Source organism: Triturus cristatus, chromosome 11, assembly GCF_964204655.1.
Source record: "Triturus cristatus chromosome 11, aTriCri1.1, whole genome shotgun sequence".
Taxonomy (NCBI): domain Eukaryota; kingdom Metazoa; phylum Chordata; class Amphibia; order Caudata; family Salamandridae; genus Triturus; species Triturus cristatus.
This window is the reverse complement of record NC_140594.1, coordinates 884,430,018-884,448,754: the sequence shown is the minus strand read 5'-3', so window position 1 is coordinate 884,448,754 and position 18,737 is coordinate 884,430,018. Positions and strand designations below refer to the sequence as shown.

At 43.9% G+C, this 18,737-nt stretch overlaps 1 protein-coding gene across 1 annotated transcript in view; it reads left to right on the top strand.

Moving 5' to 3' along the window:
* Positions 1 to 381: 381 nt before the first annotated feature.
* Positions 382 to 18,737, top strand: part of LEKR1 (leucine, glutamate and lysine rich 1) — a 775,178-nt gene continuing 756,822 nt past the window's right edge. The window contains exon 1 of the mRNA XM_085634762.1: positions 382 to 491. The gene's annotated coding sequence lies outside the window, so the exon portion shown is untranslated. The remainder of the gene's footprint in view (positions 492 to 18,737) is intronic.

Below are 18,737 nucleotides of genomic sequence, written 5' to 3'. Positions count from 1 at the left end.
CAACACTGTCCCTTTAAGACAGAGTTGCTGTTCCGGGTTTCCGAGGGTGATGCTCCACCCCCTTCTCCCACGCGGTTGCCAAGGGAACCTGAAAAGACATGGGCGCCTGTTTAGCCTCCTGCGAAGTTTCACTTTTCCAGAAGTTTAGCATATAAAAACCTGAATATAATTAGGGTCCATCTTTGTGGTTTTGTTGAGTCTACGTCTACATATACATGAGATGATTACGACGATTTCTTTGCCGTTGTAGAAGTCTCTAAAGATGTACAGGCAAATACAGTACTGTTCTCCCTCTTTTGAGGCGTACATCTTGTTTCTTAGCGGTCAGCAATGCTAAACAATTTATAGCATTTGAGCCACGGCCCCTCGTTAAAAATGCATTTTCCCATTGCAATCCCGGACTTTGGTTCAGCAATTGCTATCCAAAAGCTTTTTGTGTTTTGGTTCTGAGGGAGGGAACCTTCCATATAGAGGCTGCCAAAACTAATGAGGTAAGTGGCGGAACACGTATTTTAGAAGGTAATGCAGATTATGTGCTTATTTTCTTAAATGAGACGAAATTAATTTCCTCCAATACATTTTGTGAAGTAGTGTTTAATTTAACAATGATACTGTACAGCACAGGGTCATTTGACAAGGAGCACCCGTTAACTCCATGTACATGTTCCAGCCCTGGGCTTTCATTTTACAATTTAATGCTTTCTGGGATTTCTAGTATTGGCTATTTTCAACTGAACCTATGGTACTGGTGCACCTGCAAATGATTTGTAAAAGAAAAGTATACATTTGGTGGCCCTCGTGACATGAAGTCATCTTCTAATTGTAAACTAATGTTTCAGCCACCCATCCCTTTGAGTGTAAGCAAAATATTGACCTTGTTATTGTTTTACATACTTCTTCCTGTCATTGTACGCTCACAACAAGGGTTTCTTCTCTGAATACCTATGAACCTCTTGCCCAGTGGTCGAAGTGCATTAAAAAAGTTTGATGACTGACACTGTGCGTAAATGGGGGCGGGGTAAATGAGTGTGGGGTCAAAGGCGTGGCTAAAACACACAAAATATTCTGTAACTTTTATTGGTCTTTCATCTTCAGGTAACTACACATAAAATAACGCATAGCTTAAATTAAAAATGAATGCAAGTTAAGTTAATCAGTGGGAAATGCACTATAGTACATTATGAACCCTCTCTTAGTTAATGTGCTGCAGAGGTCTGACTTTGTAACCAGAAAGCCATAGAATTAACCCTTGGTTGATGCAGTAGAAAATGTTGACTTGTTTACGGTTAGTGCTACGAGGTTCTAGTCTGTAGCATAAAGCACAGTGAATATATGTCATTATTTTAAACTTGCATTACACACAGTAGAAGATAAGCTGCAATGAAATGCACAAAAAGGTTTAAGATAAAAAAGGGCTTCCAAAATATAGATTTCAGTAATACCCAGACTGTAGGTAGTGCATTTTTTTAGGTCGAGCGTAGGCAGCGCATGGGCAATCGCTCCACATGCTGTATTCAGTCAGGGGGCTTACAGCCTGCCTCTAGCTTCTGATTTGCTATTGTCGGTGTCCTTTAAAACGTTTGCTTCTAATTGGATAATGGTTCCTGCTTGTCCCACCTTTTTTCTCAATTGTTGACTCCCATGGATCACCAGTACACACCAAGAAGGAAAGGCCTATGAATATAATTAGTTTTTCACATCTGTGGGGAAAACTCACAAGGTTTTCAATACTGCCCTCACCCACTAGTTAGTGGCATGCTTCATCATAGGGTCGCTTCTACACCCTGCTGCAGACCAACATGCAGGGTGGAGCGCACATTTTTTTTGTAGAAAAAACATACTCTAGGGTGCTGGCACAGGGAGAAGAGAGGACCGACTGGGTGACGATCTTTCCTTGGAGTAAGTGTGAGAATAGGACGACGTCCCACTCTCTCCCTGATTTCCGGAGTGAATATATGAAACTTGGGAAGTTCCCGACTATAACAGGACAGTTAAGTATGCACAAAAAAATCTCACTTAAGAAAAATATACTTTTGGGAGGTAAGGAAACAGGATCTATATCCTGAGGAATGCCATAGACCCCTAGGGGCTAGAGAAATTGTCAAGAAACATGTCGATATAGAGCAGAGAGGGTGACAGAGACGTTATTTTTCCTAAGTAAACCCGTAATATAAATTTGCTAACCCTATCAAGAAGGACCCTGTAATAAAGTAATAAAGAGGGTACCCTCTTAGATAGTGTTAACTGAATCAAAGCCTCTGCAAAAATGGATCCCTAGAGTATGTTTTTTCCAAAAATATTTTCTGTGCTCCACCCTGTATGTTGGTCTGCAGCAGGGTGTAGAAGTGGCCCTATGATGAAGCATGCCACTAACTAGTGGGTGAGGGTAGTATTAAAAACCTTGTGAGTTTTCCCCAGACACAGACTGTGAAAACCCGAATTATATTCATAGGCCTTTCCTTCTTGGTTTGTATTGATATAGGTTTCTTAGGGAGGACTCGGGAAGGTCTTTTCTCCTCACGTCCCTTTCTGTTTTTAGAGTGTGTTTAATCCCATGCATCACCCCCAGGACACGTCCTCTTCTACTTGTGCTATTATATGTCCTGTCTTTGGATTTTTTTTTTACATTAACGCCGAGCAATTCCCGCACAACACCTGATTCACTGCGCCGCACTTCAGTGTAATCAAGCTGTTCGACCCTCAATTCTCATCTTTACTTTGACAGTGCCTGTTTTATTAAGCCTTTGTTCGTCACTCGCTGCTTGTGTATACTTTGATAGTGTTTGTTTTACATATATTTTCCGCTTAGGGTAGCTCCAGCTTTTCACCGCTCCTCTTTTTCACACCACTTAGAGACCCAGAATATATAGACAGGCCTCGTCTCACCAGAGCAGTCCCCTGTGAGCCACTGATCAGAGTCCCATTCGGTCCTCGCTGCTCATGTGTATTTTGACAGTGCTTAGTCATGCATTACTTTGTTATGTTTCATATAGGTACCCTAATATAGGTCCGGGTAACATCATACCCCTTCACCTACATTACCTCCCCTACAACACTGTAACAAGCCTTTTAGGATTGAACCTTTACCTAGTTCTAGTCCTGGGTGCAGAAGGAGGGTTTCTCCTAAACAATAGAGTCATATAACTTCATCAATAGACTCACACAGTATGAATGAATATTCATAGGAGTTCTTAGAAACCAGGCTGGGGCTACACCACCTTCCTCCCCATATCTACGTACACAGTTCATTCCATATGTCATCCTCAAATCCAACAATGGCTAATACAAGCAACAAGGGACAAAGTAGCCCTAGATTCTTTCTGTATAAATATAGCACCTCTTGCTACTGTTAGCTAGAGGGAACCGAGACTTCCAGGCTGACACACTGACCAGAGACGCTGAGGCTCCTGCATGCAGACGGTACGGCTGACAGTGGTCTGAACATCCCTTGCAGGGTGTCCCACTCGAGACCAAAATGGGCTCCTATGTTCTCACACTTCAGGTAATGGGGTTCGACTAAAACCTGGAGGGATTCTTGGCTACACACCTACTCACATGCTAGGTATATTTAGGTACATCTAGATAGGCATTGTAGGAGTACGTGCACTTTTATCCTGCATTTTATATTCATGTATTTATTCATGCTTATTGTAAGATGGTAGAACTGTACTATCCTTTTATATTCATAGTACTGTTAATCATATATCTCTGCTACTGTCTAATGGTTGTTGCAGCTCATATATTTTACATGAGAATAACAACTGTTCAATAAATCCTTATTGAAAAGCCCAGGCTGTTTATTCTGTGTATCTCTGAGATAAACTAAGTGAGCAAGAGTGACTGATCGAAAAGTAGTATATTGTTTCCATGAACCTGAAGTATCAGGGTTGTCATGTTCTGAGGTTGCCAGAAACTATTCTGTCCCCGATAAGAGGAGGCACTAGTGGCACTGTGAGCTAGCTAGATGCAAACAGGCTAACATTTCTCGGTGGGGGTGCACGGAACCAGTCTGCCACCAATCCCACAGTTTATGTTATCCAAACGCGCAGGTTCTGCTTGGGTACTATAGGAACTACACAACAACTTCAACTCTAAATACTTACCAAGGACATTGCATGTAAGTGGGCGCTTGACTTATAGAAATATAGCGACGTTTCCAGTGCACGGAAGTAAAATATCAATACTTCCTGGGTAAGACTAAAAAATGAACATCTTTACATCAACAGCGATCCCCCAAAATCTCACTGCAAACCCAAAGTTAAAATGAAAAAAAATGAAAAGTGCCCTGTTCCCTTACTGCTGCTGTCATGTGGGGACCCTTGTCCCTGAAGCATCCCAGATGCGGTATTCAGTGAGCAACATTCTTAGGGGCAGCTCCTCCGTTTGAGCGGAGGGGCTTCGCCCCACAAAAAAAAGGCCCAGGCCAGAGCTCAAACATAAAATGGTAATAAAGTTTATTTATTGCCATTTTTTTCCCTCAACTGACCCATCCTGAACTGAGTGACATGACAGGGTGGGGCCAGTGCAACAGAGTGGCAGCAGGGAGCTGTGCTCTTTAAAATGCGAATGTCTCTTTGGCTTGCCATCTGGCGACGGCCTGCCAGAGATGCGGTCTTTAAACTTCTCTAATCTAGCAGTTTTAAACAGCACGGTTAGAGAAAGCGCAGGCCTCCAGTGCTTTTGAGAGTGCTGAGTGAGGCCACACCCTCCAATCCTGGTGCCGCTCTCATGATGGTGAGAGCAGTGCCAGGAGTGGTTTGGGAAGTTAGCTTGGTCCCGCATTTGGAGCCTGCTTTCAGGGAAGACCGAAGGAGGAGGAAGTTGAGTCGCGCATAAGGCAATTGTATTGTATTTAATTTTTTTGTGTGTACTCCCACACCACCACACTCGGTACATGCCAGCCGCCACTGAACGATCTACAGTGTAATACCTCATGTGTTATCCTCAAACACTAGAGAAAGTAAAATGTCCAAAGCAAAGGTGGGACTGTCAACTGATTGTAAATGGGCAAGGCCCTGCCGGCATCTGGGAGAGTTATTTGTGGGGCAGTTCTATATTAGAGCAAATGTGTGCTGTGGTACAATAAATTACATGCTGCAGTGGAGGAAAATGTCAAATTCTAAGCAAAACAGAGTTTTATTACAACTGCTCCCTCAGCTGCCAAAGAAAAGTACTACAGTAAACATGGAGGGTGAAAACCAGTGAAAAGTAAGCAAGCCATTTGGCACACAATATTATTGTGAGTTTAAATTTGGTTATTGCTGCTTGTACACACTAGTTTCTGGCCCTGGCTAATCCATTGTTTTCATCATAGGTTGTACTGCTTTCATATGCATAGGAAAATGCATGTTGGTATGTTTGAATCTCCAGTCATGGCTGTTTCCTTTGAAAGAAACCTACTTTTCCCTTGAATTGTTTGAGGTATTACCACAATGCCCAGTTAATTACTCCTATTCATAGATTCTCCCACTTAGGCCATCGTTGTGAGAGGCTGATAATTCTGTAAGTGGCTCCATCACGAGTTGATCTCTGCTCAGTTACGCTGGATTGCTCACATTTCCTCTGGAGACTTCAGCTACATAAACCAACTGAAACCTCCTAGATGTAACTGCGGGAGAGAATGATGAGTTGCCAGGGGAATTTGAACCCTGAATTACTTTTTTTTTTTTTAAGTCTCTCACCATAATACCTCAAGTGAGTCGAAGGGTTAGACCTGGACCAACTAGTATTGTTAGCTCTGGGGGTGCTAAATTAACATTCCTACGTCTTCATTTTCAACACAGTAGGACATTTGTAAATGGGCAGCACCACCTTAGCACCAGCGCAGCATCACTTCAGCACAGCACTAACTCAGCATCGCTCAGCACTACCTCAGCACCAGCACAGTACCACCACCACAGCATGACTCAGCACCAGCACAGCATCATTCAGCACTACCTCAGCATCAGCACAGTACCACCTCAGCATCAGCACAGCACCACCTGACCAACACCACAGCACCACCTCAGCATCAGCACAGCACCATCTCAACATCAGCACCACCTTCTCCTCAGTTGTACCACCAGCACCAACTCAGCACCGGCTCAGCACCAACTCAGCACTAGCGCAGCACCACCACCTCAGCATGACTCAACACCAACACATTTCACTCAGTGCCACTTTAGCACCACCTCAGCACCAGCGCAGCATCTCAGCATTACTCAACGCCACCACAGCACCATCTCAGCATCAGCACAGCTCCACCTCCACATCAGTGCACTAGTGTAACACCAACTCAGCACCAGTGCAACACTACCACCTCAGCATGAATCAGCACCATCACAGCATCACTCAACACCAACACACAACACTCAGCTCCACCTCATCACCAGCGCAGCATCTCAACACCACCACAGCACAGCATCAGCACAGAACCACCTTCTCATCAGTGCAACACCAACTGTGCACCAGTGCAGCACTACCTCATCGTCAGCACATTACCATCTCTGCGTCAGCACAGCACCACCTCCGCATCAGTGCACCACCACCAGCACAGCCCCACTTGAGCAGCAACTCAGCACCAATGCAACACCACTTCAGCATCAGTGTAACACCACCTGAGCATCAGCGCAGCATCACCTCAACACAGCACTAACTCGGCATCACTCAGCACCACCACAGCACCACCACCACATCAGTGCAGTAGTGCAACACCAACTCAGCACCAGTGCAGCCACACCACAACATCCGCGCAGCACAACCTCAGCACCAGCAAAGCACCAACTCAGCACCAACACAGCACCACTTCAGCATTAGCGCAACACCACTGCATTACCAGTGCAGCATCACCTCATCACCAGCCCAGCACCAACTCTGTATCACTCAGCACCACCTGCACACCAGCAAAGCACCACCTGAGCACCACCAAAGCATCCCTCAGCACCACCGCAGCATCACTCAACACCACCTCAGTATCACTCAGCACCACTAGAGCACCATCTCCGCACAAGCACACCACCACCTCTGCTCCACTTAGTATCAATCAGCACCATCTCAGCATCAGCACAGCACCACCCTCGCATCAGGGCAGCACCACCTCAGCATCAGCACAGCACCACCTCTGCATCAGTGCACCATCACCAGCACAGCCCCACCTCAGCACCTGAAAAGCCTCACAGCAGCACCAGCGCAACCCAACGCCATATGCAGAATCGGCCAGTTTGGGACTGGTAAAATGCCTTTTCCGATGCATCGAAGGCATATTAGGTAATCACAATTTTTGCGATGACCTAATTTGCGAATGCATTTAGGGAATCGCAGTTTGCGAGTCCCTAAATGCGTTGCACGTACCATTTCCAAAATGTTCCAAAAAGTTGATGGTAATTTTCGAATCCTTTAAAAAATGTACAAAAGTGCATTTTTCAAAGTGCCACGTGGGCATGTGTGTGTGCCACATGTGCACACTTACCTTTTTTGGTGGTGCATCAGGGGGGCCTCAGGCCCCCTAGCACCCTTGCAATTGCATTGGCAATTTGCGATGACCAATTTGGTAATCGCAAATTACGAATACATTCCCATTCATTCCTATGGGCCTTATGGAATGAATGGGAATGCATTCCCTGATAGCGAATCGCAATTTGAGATTCACTATGAGGGAATGTTAAGGATTCACAAAAATATTTGCAAATCATTCATGCATAGACATTTGCGATTACAAAATAGCGAATTCTTAAAATTTGTTATTTGGTTATCGCAAATGATTACCTTGATGCATGTGCCCCTATGTAAGCTAAGCTGCAAATCTAAATATTCATACCCATAGCTATTATGCACTGCTCTTACCTGTGAAGACTGGTATTGCATGGCACTCTCCCACAAAGTGCATTATGGTGATTTTAATTACTGCATTATTGAGACTGCAGCTGACAGATTAGATTGCCTGTTATGCTTTCACTCATAGAACAAACTCACCCTGCTTCATGCGCTCTTTCAACTCAATGTAAGAGTGGAGGCTTCTTTGGTCCTTTACATTTAAACTATTCTATGAGTCAGTATTTTGGCTCAGAAAACTAAAAAGCAGACTGCAGCAGCCGCCCTTTGATAATGCATAAAGTCCACTTCTCAACACTTCAGGTGCATCAAGTTCAACATTCAGAAACAGGTGGAAACTGAAATCAACAACCTGCTGCAATAAGACATGATCGAATAACCTCGCGGGCCAACTCCATGGGTTTTTCTGGAAGGTGGAATGCTGACAAGACAGACCAGGCGACAAATTTGTATATGCATTGACATTAGATAGCCTACCTAAGCAATACAGAGTTTGTCAAATTTGGCGTTCCACACCCAGGATATGATACACCATGTGAAAGGGGTTCAAATATTTCTCCAAATTGGATTTCCAAAAGAGCTATCACCAGCTAGCACAGAAAGAGCCATCACTCTACATTAGCACTTCTGAAACCCCATGGGTCTCTTTAGATACAAGTGTCTCACTTTGGTATCTCATCAGAAGTGCAAATGCTTAAAGACTAGATACTGTTGGTGATCTAAGGCATCCACAACTGCCTCAACTTTAGCAAAACACTTCTAATATTTGTCAAAAGTCAACAAGCGGTAATAACATGCTGGTTTTCAGTCTCAAATATACCCAGACTATTTTAGTATTTGTCAAAACTCAACAAGTGCTGGTACTACACTGGTGAAAGTGTGAAAATGTGGCTTCTTTCAACTAGCACTGAGGAGCTATGAACATATATCAATTCCTGCACCACCAACCACTGTTTTCCCTATCCGCTGCTGGTCGCTGCTGACCTGTGCTGACTGAGAAATAGTGGCCACACGGATGAGTATCGCTCACAAAGCTCAAAAGCACAGCTTCAGGATAGGAAGAGCAGGGAATGGGCGGTGAGCAACATTGGTGGGTGGCCGGACACTAGGTATTTTTTTATTTATTTGCACATGGGCAGGAAAGATGATGGGAAAGGTGGTGGGCTTGAGTTTGGTGGCAGGGCACCAGGCTATTTTTTAAAAATTTCAATGTGTGTAGCCTAATGCAAAAGTGGTGGTGGGGTGGGTGGCAGGCTCCTTAATTTCTTCTCTGACACTGCACTGCTCGCCCAAAGAGAGGAAGAGGCTGTGGAGCTAAACAAACCATTAGGAAATGGTGCATGGGTAACTGTGAATAAAGGGGATGTTGGTCATCACCGGGTTCTTAGTTGTATCATAGCTCCCTCCGTGTTTGCTCTCCTTCTTTATTTGATGTCACTCAGAACCTCACGTGTGCAAAACATCAGTTGTTCCGCTATTCATCTATAATTCTGTATGTCAACATTTCTAAACATAAAAATAAAACTACAGAGCCCACTGGCAGATGAAGTCTTACCTTACTGTCTGCCATTGACCATAAACCTTTCCCTCTCCTTACTTGTGACCTATAATTTTGTTTTGGGGATAACTTTTTATTTAGGTTTTTACGACATTTGAGTAATATTCACAGGCTTAGTAAGGAAACAGTGAACATGTGATAGGTGTTATTCATTGGTTGTTACATTCTACATGTTATACCTGGGTCAGCATTCGAGGATACATGACTAGACATCCAGGCAGGATCTGTTTTGAGATACAACGTATGGCAGCACTACTCGCGTGACAACCAGCTCATGTATGATGTTTCGAACCCCCGTGCATCTCGAACCCCCGTGCGTCTCGAACCCCCGTGCGTCTCAAACCCCCATGCGTCTCGAACCCCTGTGCGTTTCAAACCCTCATGCGTTTCGAACCCCCATGCATTTCGAACCCCTGTGCTTGACAATAAAATGTGTGAACCTCTAAAAGTTACGGGGAGAAGAAAGAAATGTGGAATCTGCTAAGAAGGGGAACAACTAAACAGCACCATGGGCAAGAGGTAACTGTGACCTCTGGGGGACCTCTTGTAGTGGTAGCACTTTTGGGACCAGTTTGATTCACTGGTTTAGTTGCTTGTGGTTCAGCAGGGAGATGAGACAGCTACACAGTGTAGGCGTGTCAGCTGCACTGGAGGTCTGTGGTGTAGCAGTGTATAAGTTCAGCGAAATGGCTTATTTAGGGTGGCCTCCTCACCTATCCATTCCCAGAACTGGGTGAGCATTGTATACCAGGCCCCTGCTATGACTGTTTATGTAGGCGGCAGGGGACTTCATAATGCAGGGTTGTACTCTCTGCTTCCTCCCAACGAAGGAGCACAATGTGCCATTGGGAGATCTGCTTGTGAACGGTCCTATCCAAGCCTCAACTCTTTGTTGAACCAGGCCAGAGTGGTGTAGGATTCTCACAAAGGTTTAAAGACTCTCAATAATGAAGATTGCTGGTGAGTAATCAGTCTATTAACCGGTTGTTCTTTGCCACAGTAAAATACAGTTCACCCTGCAAGATCACCAGAAATCTAAAACCAGGGACCAAATGGGTTTTCCCAAAATATTTCAACTCCACCATCTAAACACTCAGTAATTTTAAATAAGCTACGGTGGGGGGATAGGAATTGTACCAGGAATTAGAAATTAATCAAATTGACCACAAAGAAGACTCGCATTGTTTCAGTCACATTTGCTCAGACGCCAGGAATAGAAGCTTAAGTATACAAATATTAGGTGTCCTTTCCTCCAAAGCCTCTGCACTGGCTTCTAGTCAGAGCATTGTACTAAATGCAATTTGTTGCAAGTCTGCTGTAGTTCCTTTTCAGTCACTTTAATCCTGTTCGCTATTGCCTGTGCCAACTTCTCAAGTGTGGTCACGGCAACCTTCACCAGGACACTCAGTCTTCTATTGTCACCATTTGTGACTCTACTGTTGATACTGTTTTCTTATCCTTGTCCAAATTTTACATGATCATGTCATGCACTTCATCATCTCCTTTTTAATTTTTTAACAAATTATCAGAGGGGTCATTTCGTAGCGAATCTGCTGGCAGGAACTAGACCCCTGTTATTTAGTCTGTGGAAATCTCCGCATAAAAACCTTGCTGGCTATATACTCGCTCCACACTGGTTCACACTTTGACTGTGATGGCTTACCCAGATAAAAATCATACAACAGATCGGACAGTCTCAGAATGGAATCCTGTCTCACTTCTGTCAAGTGTTGCCACGTCACTCCTCCAGTTCCAAGTGGCAGTCCTTTCACTGATCACAGCTCCATCTCCAAGGGCCTCATCTGCATCCAGCATGTTGGCCTCTTTGATTTTTGGAGAAGTGAACTTTCCTCCACCTCCTGCAGGAGACCAATGGGCCTGCAGTCACATGGGCCATATCTACCAATGTGCCATCCGTTTCCACCATCTTAGTACTTCTCACAACTCTTTGAATGCAGAATGCTTGACCAGTGGGTAAAAAAGCTGGCATGCCTGTGAAGCTGTGAAAATGTAATGATCCTTCATGCTGCCAGGGTTTTGTGGAGTTGTTAGAACCTTCTAGTAAATGGAATTCAGAACTAATGCTGATGGGTGGAATTTTAATCCTTGAATGTGAAGGGTAGTTGGAGCTGGAGAGCCGGAGAGAAAGCTGGAGGTATCAGCGGCGGTACTTTGGAAAATTAAGGATATATATTTTACTCTACATTCTCCCCGTGTGGATCTTTACACTTTTCCTTCTAATTCAGTGTTGTTAAGCAGATATGGAAAGAGCAATTAAATCTGTACAGCAAAAGAGATTTCTCAAAGGACGTCTCCGACATGCCAGGCCAACAATAATGTTGAATAAAGTTATTTGGAGATCCCCAAGTTGCTGCTCTACAAATTTCCAGATGAGAGATCACTTGGATTCTGCCCATGAGTTCAATGCCCACTTCCTGTGGTAGAGCAAGCCTAAATGCCTGAGGGAAAAAAACGAATAGCTGCTAGCTCATAATGTTCACAACAGCAGACTTTGACCAGAGGCGGTAGAAGTTGGTGTTTACCCTTTCCATCCTATCCAAAGGCAAAAGAAAGTGACCCAGAAGAACTAAAAGAGCTTTTTTCCGCAAATAGAGTAGAATCGCTCTTTGCACATCCAAGAAGTGAAGGCCCACTCATTATCTGACTAAGTATCCGGTGAAAAACACAGATGAACAAATTTTCTTGTGCTCTTCTGACCACAAGAGGTTTTAATTACTGCGAACAAATTGAAATGGGTTCTCTCAAGTGGCTCAAAAAGAGTTACCTTCAGCACTGGATGTAAATCTCAGCAAGGCACAGATGAATAAAATACATAATACATGTTATGGAAACTTTGCAGGAGTCACAGAGTGAAAGGTTTAATTTCAGCCATGGACACAAACTGTTACCTATTTTTAAAAAGAGATAACATTTTTTTTGTTGCATATTAATGTTAATTATTTGTATATATTTATTATACATGTAGAATAATATTAAAGTTTCATCATTATTAACTTCATTTTAAATAAAAATTTAATATTTTGAATATTTTAAATGTAAAGTAATTTTTTCCCCCAGAAATTTAATTATTCAAAATCTTACCTAAAATAAACAAATTGTGATGTATTTGTAGTTATTGCAAGTGATGTTCAGAATTAATTAATTATTTTTAACAAATATTAATGATACCTTAATGTTTATATTTCAAAGTTTTATCAAATATTTTAAAAAATATTAATGAAAATTACTCCTAACTATCATGTAGGAAAGTTTCAATTCTTTTTAGGACACAGACCCGAGGATTATGCTGAACTATCTTTGATTTTTATTACAGCAGCCATTTTTCAAAGCACATCTCTTTCATTGAAAAAAGCGAATAAACTACCAGTCCCATGATTCCCTGGGAGTGGTATCAATTAACAACCAATCACATAACAATGGAAGTTCATTATCAGACTCTTCTCATATCTGTAACAGACCATACATTCTGTTGAGCTCCCTCTTTAGTTGTGCGAGTCAGGCCTCAAGAACTTCTTCACTGGTCCTGCTTGCCGCCATCTGAAGCTACGACCAAAGAAAAAACAATATTGAACTTCTCTGTTATGGAGAAAATGCAATACAGTAGTTCCAAAAAACATTACTACTAAGATTGTTAATAACCAGAGTACCGAGCAGTATAATTGTCTTGAAAGTGCTTACTTACTCTCCAGGGAGGGATCTCTGTCTAGAAGAAACCTTCTCGCCAGGTGTGATAGTCCTCGTCTTCGTGTTCTTAATAGAATCAAAACTTTCCTACACAATAGGAATAATTTTCATTCTATATCGGGACAAGAGGCGAGGATTATTCTGGTTCAAAGCTTGCTCACGACCTGCTGAGCCATATCCAGCACTGACCTTTAAAAGTAGAGTCTGAGGACCAGTCAATTGCATTCATAATGTCCTCTAATCTCGCCCCAAGTGGAAATGCCTTGGAAGCCATGGCTCCTCTAGCGGAATGCACCCGAAGCCGGACCGATCGATACCTGCCGCCTGCATCACCCAGCGTACCCACCATGCGATGGTGGGAGAAGAGACTGCCTTATACGGTTTCTTGATAGCAATAAGGAGTTGCCTTTCTCCTGGGGGTCTGAACTCTTCAGACATCTCTTCCGAAGCCTTCAGGCATTGCACAACGCGCACCTTCGGAGAGTCTGGAAAGGCAGGGTACAGGCTGGTCCTGGTATTGGACTTTGTTCATCTACAAACAGTGAAGGACACCCCCTTGAGGAAAAATATCCAGCCTGTGATATCCAGAGCCCGGACGTCAGAAACCCGCCTACAGGAGAAGAGACATAATAACATCACCAGCTTGGCAGAAAGTTCTTTCTGAGATAAGTATCTGTTTGGTTGCCAGGACAAAAATAATTTAGCACCTGGTTGGTGTACCATACACTTGAAATCATGGAACTGGAGGGAGGGACAAGCGGATTCCTCTCAAGACTCTTCACACGAAAGGGTGTTCTCCTATCGGCGTGCCATTCACTGGAATGTGACCTTCTGAAATGGCGGAACGGAAAGTGTTAATGGACCGGTAGGCCAAACATTTAGTTGCCAGACTAGCCAGAAGATTCAACACTTGGACTACGTCCACGCCCACGGGATCCAAATCCCTTTGTAGACACCATCTCCATCGAGATCAAGCTGATTTGTACAGCTTGACGGTACTGTCCGCCCATGCCTCGGAGATGAGTTCCTCAGCCTGTCACAAAAGTCTTGGGACTGACCAGCGTCCCCTGTAATCCTCCAGCACTAACTGGTGAGGAAGCTGACCAGGATTGAGGAGGAGGTGAGGAAACAGGGGGAGTCGGATTGGAGAATCCCAGGAAATTTCCGGAAGAACTGAAAACCATGCTTGTGACCTCCAGTGGTGTGATCTTACCTCATCCGCTCACTGCCGTCGGATCTGTGCCGAGGCGCGCATGATCATTGTGAATGGGGGAAAGGCATAGCCCTGCTTCAGAGACCAATCTTGGAGAAAGGTATCTGTTGCCACCACCTGAGGGTCAGGCCTCCAGCAGAAGAATCTGGGCAGCTGGTGGTCCAGCCTGGATGCGAACAGGTCCACCTAGAATGGGCCCCACCTGTTCTGCAAATCCGCAAATATTCCTGGGTGTAGCCTCTATAGACTGGAGTCTTGAAAGTGACGGGAGTGCCAGTCCACCACCTAATTCGCTTGGCCCGGAAGGTAGTGCGCTGTCACTGAGACATGATGGGCCAGACAATATTGCCAAAAATCGGTTGCGAGGTCCAAGAGGTCTTTGAACTGCATTCCCCCCCAGATGGTTGATGTATGTGTGCTGTGAAATATTGAGGACAAGCAATGATGGGAATAGGTGCCTCTCCTGTAACGCGGCCCTCACTGGGACAAAATGGGCAGTCAGTAGACTGTCATATTAGGAGTGCGGGCACAGTTGTGGAAATAAGCCTTTTTAGGGGCCCACCGGTGCAGGGGTTCACCCTTATCTGTCCACTGGTTCTCTAAACCAACAAAGTAGAGATTGGCACTGAAACTGGAATATCAAATCACAAGTTTATTAATCTCTCATGAGTGGGACTACATCAATACAGCGCCCTTGGGCACTGTAGGAGGTAGTCCATGGAATACAGAAACCAAGGGTCTTATATACCCTGTTTACAGCTGAGTAAGCATGGAGACTCAAATGGAAGGTACAGGCATACACAGGAATAGCTATTGACTAACATGGGCAGGCAAATATTATTTAGTCAGCAAAGTGGGAGGGGAGACAGAACTTCTTACATCAGTCAAAATAGCCTGACAGTTACACTCTAAGACAGGTGCATTCTAGCAGCTACAGGCCTTTCTGAGCTTATACATAGCTCAGTACTGAAGGAGTTAACTACAGTTGATTACTCAACCAGAATAGAAAGGCAAGCAACAGTGAAGATGGAAGAAGCACATGGCTAACATATGGCTAACAAAATGGACGCCACAACTAAAATGGCTTCAGCTCATGCTAACAGAAATGATCTGCGATTTCCACACAGTCAATAATTTGGTGTGTGTGAAGCCGCACAGGATTGGTCTATGCCCCGAGAATATACTCCTGCTGCACTATAGGTGGGGTACAAAGGTCTGGGATCGTGTTCCCTTCTGTGAAGCTTATACATTCAGACCCTGTCGGGACGTCGAAGACGGATATACAGACCCTGGGCAGGGTGTCAGCCTGCTCAGTTAGTCTCATGTGAATAACAAGGTCCCCCTGAAAAATAGAATATACTATTCCTAGGACAGGGTAATACACAACGAAAATTAAAGTCCTAGACAATGTTTTTTATATGGTGCTCCTCATTTTTTGTTTCTTAAACAATAAACTTCGTGTAACGACAAAACTGTACAAAAAATTCAAAATGTATTATAGTGGCCAATATACACAGTTAAAATACAAAATTTAAAAACACAATATAATTCATCAACATACACGTTTTTTTTCATTTGTTGCAAATTTTAAATTCTCATGACAATAAAGAATACAATATTTCAAAAGCAGTTGGGTGGCAGAACAGTAAATCTTCGCGCGTTTCGGCATGACACACGCCTTCGTCAGGAAAAGCCACAATTTCTGAAATTAAACAAGCATTGGCATAGCCAATAGGTCTTGCCTTTGGGACCTTATAAGTGTTTATCCATGCAACAGTTGATGTTGTTGCACCAAGGATATTGTGCTGCATAACTAAATACTTATAAGGTCCCAAAGTGAGACCTATTGGCTAAGCCAATGCGTGTTAAAATAGTTACTTGAGGTTTAGCTCCCTGATCGCACCTCTGCAACAGAGGTCTTTCCTGCTGCTTTATAACTCACTGCAAAATTCTAAGGATTTTTGGATGGCCAGTGGTGTCCTGGCTACAGAATTTCTTCAACCTCCAGTCACTCTGGAACTCTTGTCTGTGGAACCAGCTGATTGACTCTTCGCTTTAAACCATTGCAGAGCCTGTGCTGTAAGACTTGTAGTCTAAGAGCTGAGCAGGAATGATAGACCAGAGTGACTCGGATGCATTGTGTAGCTTGGCCCACAGATTAACAAAGTCCCCTTTCAATTGAAAGGTGGAAATGTCAATTTATTTTCATTAAGAGCTAGAACAGCAAGTATTGCACCATTGTAACTGGTTTATTATTCATTCGCATAGTAAAGATTTCAAGGCAATGCCCCCTGTGGTTAATGCCAACATTCAAATCCCCTCACATGAGTAATTCCTGAATCATTGACTAGAGGGATAGTCACTTAAACTATGGGAGTCTTGGTTCACTATTGCAGTCCAGAATCGTGGGCCATGAGCTGGAACAGTCAGTTCCACCGTTGACACTACTAAGCTCACTATACAACCCACAGGTTCCCATGGATAAGCCTTAAAAAAGAAGAAAAGTGTCAAGTGCGGGATTGCACACATCAGGATAGATGCACAAAGAAAATGGAGAGGGGTGGAGGGGCACAACAAAAGGAAAGGGAGGGCGACGAGATGGTGGAGTGCATAGAGACCCAAAAAAGGAGAAAAGAAGGATAGCTAAATTCATACAGATAGAAAAAGTAAAGAGAGCTCAACAGTACACACCAGAACCAAAGAAGAGAAGTACAGCAATGAAGGGAAACGAAGAGGATAGATCAGAGAGGAAATATGGCATTTAGGGAAACAGAGAGGAAGTACTCTGAAGAGGCCATGGAGGAGAGAGGCTGTGCAATTAGGAAGAATTAAGAAAAGCATAGGATGAACACCAAATGAAAGGGAGAGGAGAGATGGGTATTATTGTTTAACCAAAACTATAGTATATGTGAGGCGGACTCGGCAAAGAAAAGAGGTGTGAAGAGGGAATGGAGGGGGAGAAAGGTAAACCGAAGCGGGCCTTATGCTCACAGGTAAACTGTTAGACCCTACCTATGGCTCTATGCATCATTAGCGCTGCTTTGTGAAACGTTTCTGATCTAGCTGTTGGTTTTAAGTCAAATGAATTTAAAAAAAAACATATTAGGGGTGGCACAGAGTGAGCATGTGTGCAAGGCGGCGGCGTGCAGCTGGTGTTAAGCTAGGTACAGCCTGCCATACTTTGCCTTGTAGCACTGCCTTTATCGCACGCTGGGGTCGGAGGCTTCTGGGTGTGGTGTTCCGTCTGTTTCTAGGTCGGGTGGCGGGTCTTGTTTGCTGAACTAACGCTGTGCAGGGTCAGCGCTGGAGAGGCACGAATGTATGGATTGTTTAAGTATATCTAATGGTTGTGGGCAATCTGAAATAGTGTAATCCTAGTATTCGAAGTTAAGTTGCAGGACTGCGCTGCGTGGGACGAGTCTCAACGTGAAGAAGCATGCTGTTGGGACCACTGTGTTTCCCAGGTGTACAGCATATCTGAACGTATGGAATCAGTGCTTGATTTGTAAATAAGTGCCAGGAACTCTTCAGGAGGCCACTGCAGCTTGCCAAACCCATTGCCGCTGCCATCGCGGCCAATGACAGTACAAAGACAACTACGACCAGTGGTTTATAAGATCACGATCACTAATCTAATGACCTCTTTAACCCCATAAGTAAGTTCTCTGTGTGTTTGTGGCTTAAGGACGACCTGGGCCAGTCTACTGAGGCCCGCATTGTTGCGAATAGCGTCGCTTCCAGTGTTGTCAAAACAGCAACTTTCGCACGACCACCAACATTTGCAGAGCTTGGAGACATTCGGGTTGAAGTGCAAAAGAAGAGCAAGAAATTTAACTAAAAATGCATACAATCTAACCCAACAAGCAACCAACCACAATTGTGTATTTTTGTAACAAGATGTGGAAAACTTACAGTTGCGGCTATTTTTTATAGACCTAAACCTACTGGAAAAACGCAGACAAAATAAGAACAAGCCCGGGAGCGCGCGCTAAAAGTAAATAAAAAACAAGCAATGGCCGCGCGAAAGTGAAAGGAAAATGAAGCTGATGAGGAGGGAGTGGGAGAAGGGAGGGGGTAGGGGAGGGGATTCACACTCGCGCTGTAAGGCTTAATGAGCCATTACAGAAAGCCAGATGGCAGCTGTGCACGTCGCACGCGCTTGTGTTCATAACAGCAAGCTGGTGGCCGGCAAAAGCCTGTGGGTAGCACTTTTAAAACCCAGCTACTAAATGTCTCGCCAGAGCAGCACATGCGCTGGCTCAGGCGAGACCTAAAAAGATATACTAAACAAGCAGTTTATATTTTCATTACATTGCATTCTATTTTATAAATTTTCTGTGTTACACTATTAATGGACACACTATATTTATTTTCACTTATCAATCTGTTTGACCTTCATGTTTCATTTGACATATTGTGCCAAGTAGAAAAGAGAATGTGATGAGTTATAGG